The following is a 10,700-nucleotide window of genomic DNA, read 5'->3' on the forward strand; positions in this document are numbered from 1 at the left end:
AAATCTTTGTTTAAATAAAATAACAACACCTCCAACAGCCTCCAATCTCTCATTAACAAACGCACACACGTTATAGATCGCATTTCCATGGACACAAAATTAGATACCTTTATCTGACTAAATCTCACAATCATATTTATGTCCTGTAAATGTTTTACATAGATTTTTACACAGATACTTACACTACTGTCACCTCAGGAGGGTGGCATTCATGTATGATAGTGTCACGCGTAGCTCATTTCTAATTGGTTAAACCACAGATGTTAACTCCAGGTACGTTTTGAGTAACAGATTCCTTGAAAGTGCTCCTGATGCTCCGGTCCCAAACTCTCTCCTCCCGGTGTGGTCTAGTCCTGCTCTCTCTCTCTCTCTCTCTCTCTCTCTCTCTCTCTCTCTTTCGGCGCATGCGCAGACGGGCAGCGCTGTCCGACTTAAAAACAGCTGGGCTCTTACGTGCATTCACACAGAGAAACGTGGGACTGCAAAGCAAAGGCAATACGGCAACGGATTTAGATAAGGATTATCGCTGTTATAGTGGTTTCACATCTATGCAAAATAAGAAAATGCAAGAGGATTAGTGACACACATCAAGTGGAGCAAAATAGCAAAACAGAGTGAGAAAGCGAGATGCGGCTCGCCTCAGATGAAAGAGATGCTCATGTTCATGAAGAGACATTCAACCCAAGGAAATCTCAAGCTCTGAAATACATTTAATATGCTGAGATTGTTGTTCTTCACTGCCGAGGGGTAGTTGCGAAAGGTAAGAGAATTTCGTATGATTTAAGAAACGATAAATGCATAAAAAACGCTTTCCCTTTAACAAAAGTATTGTTTATTCTAGTATGTTTTATAGCTTCAGTCTAAATACATTGGAAAGTTGAGGTGAATTATATAATGCGTCACTTTTATACACCAATGTATCTATTCGAGTCATAGTGAGTTTTGTCCAAATTAATGCAAACAAGTGTTGATGACTGATGTCCAAGTGACTGAACCTGCTGTTTTTGCTGTGAGGATTTTCCTTCGTACTCAAATGCGTGTAGACTCTACTCATTCATAGTCTAAAAAGTACAATTAATGTTTTAGAATCGAAGAAACTGCAGTGTAATTGGTTAAAACCAAGCCTTCAGAAGTGATCAGAGTGATACATATAGAGCCAGTGAAGGTCTTCTTAAGGGTCTATGGATTAAAAAAATGCATGTATATAAATTTATTTAATTTTTAAGATCAATTATGTATTGTAGAAAAGTGTATAGAAAATCTATCTTTTTTATATTTTGAGAATCTAAATAGGAGTCCTTGAGTCTGTAAATAGAGGAATAAACCTTTTTTTATTTTTTTACACAATATCCAATCATTTTATTGTACAACATTGATTACCTTGTGCTTTGTGATATGACAAACCAGCTGTTGTATACCATGTCTTTTTTTGAAGTTGTCTGTATAAATATGTGCCCAGTGATAGGATTTGCCCATAGGAGCTGCGGTTATCTGATGAACTGCACTAACATGTGTCTTTTGAGTGCACCCAGATGCCATAGATTTCATTAGTGTTTTCCTCTCTCATCCTTCATCATTAAAGCAGTTCTTTATGGTCATGAAAAAGGAATATATCCAGACTGACTGTAAATGAGTCAGTCTTCAGCCTTCATGTCTCACAGGGTTAATCAAGATCATTTTGTCATGGTTGACCTTTCAGCAGCATACATTTACCGCCTTTGGGGCAAAGCGCCTCATCTCCAGAGGGGTATCTGTGCATTAGAGTTGTGAATAAATGCATGATCTTTCATGATTGCATTGCATCGTGATTAGTTTTTATCCATGCTTCAAACAATATGGTAACTTGTGCATGAAAGGATTATGCTTTTAAATTAATGGCACACCTTTACATGTTTAACAAAAAAAAAAAAAAAAAAAAAAAAAACTTTTTTCAACATGTGATTACATTTCTGGCTGCAAGGTCAAGTCTCTAAACAATAATTACAGCAAGAGTTTAATCTAACTCAAGCAGTCAGATAAACTGATTATTCATCCTTGAACCAGGTCTCAATTCATGTAAATATATTTAATATAATACTGTTTTTGATTAGCACATGCTGCTGTTTTCCCCTTCAGATTTCCAATGGCTTGACCAACCACTGGTGACTGCAGTGTTTCTCCAGCCTTGCTAAAACCTATTCTAAATAATGAATGCATGGAGGGTGGTTGATTGTGCGCCTAGAAATTCTTCTGGCCTTAGCACAGTTTGCCAGGGACAGTCTTATTTCCCTTCCGTCTCCTGTGGTCTCGAAAGCCTGATGGAAGTGTTCTGAATAGATTGAATGGACTGTTTTTGCCATGGCTATTAATATTTATTTGCAAATTTTGGAAAGAGCCTTGTTGTAATTTTCATTTTGGGCTGTCAAAAAACCTGCAGGGGGTTTGGAAGCCTGGACAACTGTATTCTAAAACTATATGTGACCCTGGACCACAAAACCAGTCTTAAGTAGCACGGGTATATTTGTAGTAATAGCCAAAAATACATTGTATGGGTCAAAATTATAAATTTTTCTTTTATGCCAAAAATCATTAGAATATTAAGTAAAGATCATGTACCTTGAAGATATTTAGTAAATTTCCTCCCGTAAATATCCTAAATTAACTTTTGATTAATAATATGCATTGGTAAGAACTTAATTTGGACAACTTTAAAGGCCATTTTCTCAATATTTTGATTTTTTTTGCACCATCAGATTTTCAAATATTTTCACAACCAAATATTGTCCTATCCTAAAAAAAACACACACCAATAGAAAGCTTATTTATTCTTATTCCTTCAGATGATGTATAAATCCCGATTTCAAAAAACTGACCCTCATATCACAAAAACTCAAAGCGAGAATTCACTAAAAATAACTGATATCATAGTTTATTTGCATATACCCAGATCCACACTCTTGAATCCATTTTTAAAATACAAAAAATGTGTTTGCCTGCACCACATAGCTGGATATCTGTTATTACAAGGATTTTCTTCATCATCTGATCATCATTTGATAAATTACTGCTGCCATGATCAATAAAATCACATGTAAATGTCTCATTAAAACAATAATTGCACTAGATGTAAAGCAGAGTTTTGTATATAATAAACAATTATAAGTTTACTATACCTAAAAATGAAAATTCTGTTATTAATTACTGACCTGGGAACATTTCAGTTGCGTTGCTGTCTATGGAGGTTCAGAGAGCTCTTGGATTTCATCCAAAATATGAATGAATGAATGAATGAATGAATGAAGCATTTATATAGCGCTTTCATTGTGTATTGCCGTACACCCAAAGCGCTTTACAATCATATAGGGGATCTCTCCTCAACCATCACCAGTGTGCAGCATTAAGAATTAATATCTTAATTTGTGTTCTGAAGATGAAGATGATTACAGTTTTGAGTAATTAATGACAGAATTTTCATTTTTGAGTGAACTAACCCTAATAATAAGCCTAATTTACATAGAAAAGATCATCAGTAATTCAAGTTGAACTGAACTGCAGATTGTTGCACTTAAAATGGTTAATTTGCTCCTTAAAGGGAAAGTTCTGGCAATAAAAAAAGAAAATTGTATCATTTACTCACCATCATTCTTTCCAAGTCTTTCCAAAGCTTTCGATTCTTCTGCAAAACAGAAAAGAATATATTTCAACAGATGTTTGCTCAAACAATCATTTTGGTGACCATTGGCTAAAAAAACCATTGGCATTTCTCAAAATATCTGCTTTTGTGTTCCTGCTATCCCTTTAAGGGCTTATACTACCTTTAGGAACTAGGAACTAACAAAAGCGGAAGATAGGATAGTAATAATGCAGCTTGTTAAATTTCATTGTACAGAACCAGACAGCTGAGTCTGCACAGATGAAAGACTTCACAGTCGATTCGTGATGAGAAACCACTACATTTACTTACTGCAGCAGCTGAAAAAAAATGAAGACATTACACTGGAGAAAGAAAGGGCTACATTTCTTGGAAGGCAGTGTCATCCTCTGCAGCCGATGGTGATGAGTTCCTGCAAAATACATGGAAATAATACTGCAGTCTTGTCAGTTTGTGTCAGCGAGCACTACTGTATATGCATGCGTGTGTGTTGTGGTTTGCCAGGACTTGCTTCCGTCTCCCAGAAGAGGTTACAGAATGATCACACTTACTTGTCTGTGGTCTGTGGGTGTTAAAGCGCTCTGGTGTCAGTACTTCGGCTACACCGCTTCGTCCACACATCCGTTGTAGTTTAGTGGTCAATAAACCGGTGTCCAGGGGCCGGCAGTCGCCATCTTTTCAGTCAGCATTTATTGAGCGAATTTTAGTTATAGTGCCTTGTTTATGGCCGGGCTGTAAATCTGCAAATGTAAATGTGCCTCAAGCAACACAAAGCATAAATAATCAAAGACAGACTATTCCTAACAAAATTTTAATGCATCGTCTAATTTATCTCCTTTCCTCTCTTGCCGCTGTAAGTGTCTAGTAAATACTGGACGTGAACCAGCGAAATGGAACATGTTTGAAATGTATCCGAGTATACGGACGTATGCGTGTATGTGTGTTTTGAAAAAGCTTTATGAGTTTTTAACCAAAAGCTCAGTTGGCTCAAAAGCAAAATTGGACCAAATTAAGAACTAATAAACAGTTTGGTTTATATGGAGCTTTTGGACGCTGCAGTGAAATCAATCCCTGAAGTGGATGATCAATAGTTTGAGTAGGCTGTGAATAAAGTGATTGACAATCACCTGCGGTTCAGCTCACAGCTGGAGGTTCCTCTTTTTCCAGAGGATTTGGATTAAGCATTACGCATGATTTTTTAAATAATTCACGTTGAGCGTTTCAAATCAGATGGACACATCTTCTCCGAAACGAAGGCAGAGTATTTGATCTGAAATGAACTTAATAACATGTTGCGTATTTTTGATTTATTTTCCTTAGCTTTAAACTGATATCATGCCAAATAAGATGCAGTTTTGATAAGTGAACTCTTAATTAGTTGTCTCGACTGCTCTTGGAACCTTTGCATACACTATTTTGAATGCGTTGACAGGCTGCCAATCAGCGAACCGCTGGAAATGTCTCTTTAAATCTCTTTGATTAGATTATTCAACCCTGGGGTGTGATGCTGAGCAAGATTATTAGCAAGGACATATGACAGAATATATGAAAGGCATACTGCTACAAACTAATTTGGCGATTTCATTCGCACTGCAGTATAGAATCTAAAAATCGTGTGGTTGCATCTAAATTAAATGAGTCAAAATGTTATTTAGCATCATTGAATCAGCCTGCGTGTGAGCACTTTTTACAGTGCATTAGGAATGAGAAGAAACGAGTGCAATATAAAATGTTTCTCCTCCCTCATTTCTTGGATTTGGCCTTGAAAATATATATTAAAGGAGGACAGATTGGGGTCACTGCGGGCCAGGGGAACAGCGGGCCACCTGTCATATATCTGGCGCCCCGCTGTGACACTCTTTAGAAGCAAGATTATGACAGTGGAAACCTTAAACATTTCCTACTGAAATGCTTCATTGAGAGATATTAAAGAGGAGCACATAACAGCCAGATGGTCAGAGATGGTGGCAAGATGCTTAGATGAGAGAAAAGAGAGCTTTCCAGGCAGCATCTGAGCTCCAGGGTCAGTCCCATCAGCCTCTGAGATGGAAGTGTGGCTGCCCTGCTGTAAGTGAGATGATAACACGCTGGGAAAGCAGATGAAGACAAATGAGTGCACCAGTCTGGACCTACAGCACCCGCTCGTTGCCGTCCACCGACAGCCACGAAGGCTCAGCGCCTTGCTATTACAACTCGAGAGTTTTGCGGCATATGCCACGAGAGCAACAGCAAAATAGACTAATAAATAATACATCAAATAAAGGCGAGTAACATTTGCTTTCGAACTTAATGCCCTTTGAAATGCACCGTGGAGTTGTCAGACTTCCCTGAACGGAAAATGGAAATGACCTTGGCTCTGCATTATTATTCATAAATGCATTTGTTTCTGTGTGAAATGCAATACCATTTACTGGCAAACACACAACAGAGCGAAAGGGAAGATAAAATAAGATGAATTCTGTGTCTCACGCATCTCACAGCTATAACATTCATTAACGGACCATCCTTATAATTAATCGAGCCGCCTCCCTTTGGCTCCATTAATTACAGTTATTTAAAGGGAATAATATTCTAAAAAAAAAAAAAAAAGCTTGGGACTACAGCCAAATTCTCCGGTTTACCAATATGAGAAGAAACTCATCCCTCATAAACACACCATGGCCTCAATTCTGCTTCATTTTTCAAAAGTGAAAATCCTAGTTGAGTATTTTAATTTCAAAGCAAGTAAAAAAAGAAGAAGAAAAAAATCAGCTATAATGAATGAAGCCTAAGACAAACTCAAACATAGCAGCAAACACATAAATAAAATGAATACGCTGTTAGGAACAAATAGTTAATGTTATAATGTTATAAAATGAAATATGTATTTGATTGCTTGCTATAGAGATGAAAGAGGAGCAGAAATAATGATTTATTTCAGTAGGATTTGACATTAAGTGCCCACTAAGAGCCCATATAAATATACAAAATCTGCCCTACGGCGAAAACACAATGCCCTTACATACGTGTTGCGTAATCTCATTCATTATGTGTGTATTTGTATATTTAATAACTCATAAAGGGTGACTATATTTATACTTGGGTTGTCAATCTGGTAAAATTTTTTAATGAAATTGATTGCGTAATTTTAAAAGATTTATGTAAAAAATTGCTGAGAGAAAATTTGAATTGTTTTTTTTTTAGCATCTCGCGCCATGAGCGCCACATTTTTTAAGATTGTATGCCAATACATAGAAATTCAAATTTGGAAATGTCTAGATGTTGAACACAAGAACATGTCTTGATAAAGGGTTCCTTAATTTATGCTGATTTTCAGCTATCAGTAATGATAAATATAATGAATAAACCTTTACACAAACTCAAGCATTGTAGCAAAAGAGTAAATGAAATACTCTATTCTCCTAGGAAAAATTGCTAGTTAGTTGTACCTTGATTTTATTCTGCCCAGTGTTACAAAAAGTAATATGTATTTGATTGCTTGCTACAGAGATGAAAGAGGAGCAGAAATAATGATTTATTTCAGTAGGATTTGACATTAGGTGCCCACTAAGAGCCAATATAAATATACAAAATCTGCCCTACGGCGAAAACACACAGCTCTTACATATGTGTTGCGTAATCTCTTTCATTATGTGTGTATTTGTATATTCAATAACTCATAAAGGGTGAATATATTTATACTTGGGTAGTCAATCAGTTAAATTTGACTTAATTTTAATTTAATTTAATGGAATTGATTGCAGAATTTTAAAACATTTGCATAGGATCTCAAAATAGCTGAGAAAAAAATTTATTTAAAAATGTTTTTTTTAGCATCTCATGCCATTAGCACCACATTTTTAAGATTGTGATAGACAAAAACTGTTTAAATTTAGAAATCTGTTACAAAATGTAATATGTATGCTCCAGAGATGAAAGAGGAACGGTAATAATGATTCATTTGACATTAAGTGCCCACTAAGAGCCCATATAAATTATAAAACAGTTCAAATTCCAAAGCATCTTATTTAACTCAATTTTGTCTAGATGCTGAACACAAAAACATGTCTTGAATGAACGGTTCCTTAATCTATGCTGTCAGCTCTCTGTAACTCTGGTTTATATAAACGTAAGCAGCTTTTCATATTTGTATATATTATTTAAAAGCTAAATTATGTATACACAGGGAAGAAACGGTTAATGAGAACATGATGTTGCAAATAATTCAACTGAAAAACATAGATTCATACAGTATGAATATGACATGTTAAATGATCCGTTTCTACATTTTTTAGACCTTGCAGTACTATTACTTTCTAAAGCTGATTTTGAAAATAAGGTAAATAAAGGTTTAGAAGGGCAGATGCAGTGGGTGTTATTTTGATTTCTGTCAACTATGCATGCATCCTCTGTCTTGTAAAGGATAGATTTGTTAGAAGCTGCTCCATGTACTGGCAGAGGGGGAAAAAACTACCAGACGCCAGTCACTCACTGTTCATAGCTAGAAGAATAATGAGCCCTCAGGCTGATTGACATTCTCTGCCGCCTCGTAGTTATGGTTTCCTCTGGTGCTGGCGAGGACACCCGCCCCTGCATCTCAAGCGTTTATGCAAATCTAGGCCTTTTGCCAGCACTAGGCCTGAAAAGAAGGGGTTGGGGGGCTCAAAAGGGGTTCAGTGAGCAAAGCTGTGCTTGTATGGAGAGCTGCTACTGGCCTGAAGCTGTAAAATGAGATTCAAAAAGAATAAATCAAAATAGAACTGTGAATCATGACAAAAAGTATATTTAATGAGAAAAAAATGTAAGCGGGATGTAAGGGGTCAGTGGAAAAGGAAAGCCATTTCAAAGAAAAAACAAAATGCATTTTCATTACCCCCCTTTGGATTATCGTTTAAGAACAGAAACTTGCATTAAGAAAGTAAATAGGGTCCATTTGACTTGAAGACCAGCTTGATTAAAATTGGAAAGGAAAGGAAAGGGGGTGAGTGAGGCCAAGTATGGTGACCCATACAAGGAATTTGTGCTCTGCATTTAACCCATCCAAGTGCACACACACAGTAGTGAACACACACACACCGTGAACACACACCCGGAGCAGTGGGCAGCCATTGCTGCGGCGCCCGGGGAGCAGTTGGGGGATCGGTGCCTTGCTCAAGGGACTCACCTCAGCCGTGGTATTGAGGGTGGAGAGAGTGCTGTACATTCACTCCCCCCACCTACAATCCCTGCCGGACCTGAGACTCGAACCTGCAACCTTTGGGTTACAAGTCCGAATCTCTAACCATTAGGCCACGGCTGCCTTGGTTAGATATTCTGTTTTTACTCTCCTTTAAGTCTTACGAATTAAATCAAATTCATATTCATGTGATTATGTGTTTAATGCGTAATCAGTGTGTGGCTCAGCGTGCGTTTCATCTTCTGAGAACCCAGACATGTTCTAGATGAAATAGACTGGGAGAATATGTGGGGCACACAGTGGGCTCTGTAGAGCTAGACTTGCCTGATTGGCAAGAATGAATGGAAGCGAGGGACAGCCCACCCCTGAGTTCAGTTAGGCTTGTTACAGGGTTTGTTTTTCAAGTTTTTGCCACACAAAAGGATCTCAGTGGAGCTGAAATAATAGGCTGAAAGTTTCAAGAATGTCTAAAGCGAATGTAAGGAAAAAAGTGCTGCAAGTTATAGAAACTACTTGACTCAGATTAGCACTAAACCAGATTTCTTTTCATTTCAGTCAGCCAGCTAATTAGCTGCGTTATTTAAAAGGATAGTTCACCCAAGAATTAAAATTCTGTCATTAATTACTTACCCTCATGTCATTCCAAACCCGTAAGACTTTCATTCATCGTCGCACAAAGATATTTTAGATGAAATCCAAGAGCTTTCTGACTCTGCGTAGACAGCGATGCAACTGACATGTTCAAAGGCCATATGTGACATCAGTGGTTCAATCGTAATTTTATGATGCTATGAGAACACATTTGTGCTCAAAGAAAACAAAAATAATGACTTTATTAAACAGTTTCTTCTCTTCCGTGCTTTCATAAGAGTAGAAAATAAATTGTTGAACTGTCAGAAAATGTCACTTGCGTTGCTGTCTATGCAGGGTCAAAAAGCTCTCGGATTTCATCAAAATATCGTCTTCAGCAGGACGCCTGAAGTTTACAGAATTAAATAAATTCTAATCAAATCATGACAAACTACACCAAAAGTATTGGGACACCCCGTTCTAATGAACAGGTTTGACTACTGTAGAAATTTCCATAATGATATTCTAGGGGATTGTGTGCTTCTAATTTGATAGCAACAGCTTTGACACGACAATGCCTCTGGCAAGGTTCAAAAAGAAATAATTGAATGATGATGAAGAAATGAGTCAGTGTGGAAGAGCTTGACTGGTCTGCAGATAGCTAAGTCCTATTCCCAGCTGGACATCTCGGGAGTGACTTTGAATGCAGACTTTGAGCCAAAAACTCATCACCAAACACCAATGACTTGTAACTATGGGTGCAGTCATTTTGGACACATCCAAAACGGTTGGAAAAGAGATGGAAATGCAATTTATAAATACAAGAATTGTTTCCATCTTTGTTGCCACAGTTTTGGAAGTGCCTTTTTCTGTTCTAAAGAAGGGGCGTCCCAATACAATTGTCCATATAGTGTATGTACAAGTCATTGATGTTTGGTGATGAGTTTTTGGCTTAAGAACTGCATTTAAAGTCACACCAGAGGTGTTCAACTGAGATTAGATCTTTGCTTTCTGCAGACCAGTCTAGTTCTTCCACACTGAGTGAATCAATTATTTCTTTTTGAACCTTGCCTTATACACAAAGGCATAGTCATGTTAGAATTGAAAAGGGTCCTGTCAAAACTGTTGCTGTAAAATTAGAAGCTCACAATCCCCTAGAATATCATTATATGATTATAAGATTTATTATAAAATTTGTACTCATGGAAATTACTAAATTAGTCATACCTGTTTATTAGAAGGGGGCGTCCCAATACTTTTGGCAATATAATGTACATATCGTTGGAAAGGTCTAAGACTCCTAAACAGATATTTAACCAGTTTTGTGCTACAAATTATGTAGGA

At 37.1% G+C, this 10,700-nt stretch overlaps 1 protein-coding gene across 1 annotated transcript in view; it reads left to right on the top strand.

Moving 5' to 3' along the window:
- The first annotated feature begins 475 nt into the window (after nucleotides 1-475).
- The window catches only part of LOC141285395 (sialate:O-sulfotransferase 1), a 32,812-nt gene continuing 22,587 nt past the window's right edge, over nucleotides 476-10,700 (top strand). Inside the window, exon 1 of the mRNA XM_073818409.1 lies at nucleotides 476-760. The gene's annotated coding sequence lies outside the window, so the exon portion shown is untranslated. The remainder of the gene's footprint in view (nucleotides 761-10,700) is intronic.

Source organism: Garra rufa, chromosome 14, assembly GCF_049309525.1.
Source record: "Garra rufa chromosome 14, GarRuf1.0, whole genome shotgun sequence".
In the NCBI taxonomy this organism is placed as follows: domain Eukaryota; kingdom Metazoa; phylum Chordata; class Actinopteri; order Cypriniformes; family Cyprinidae; genus Garra; species Garra rufa.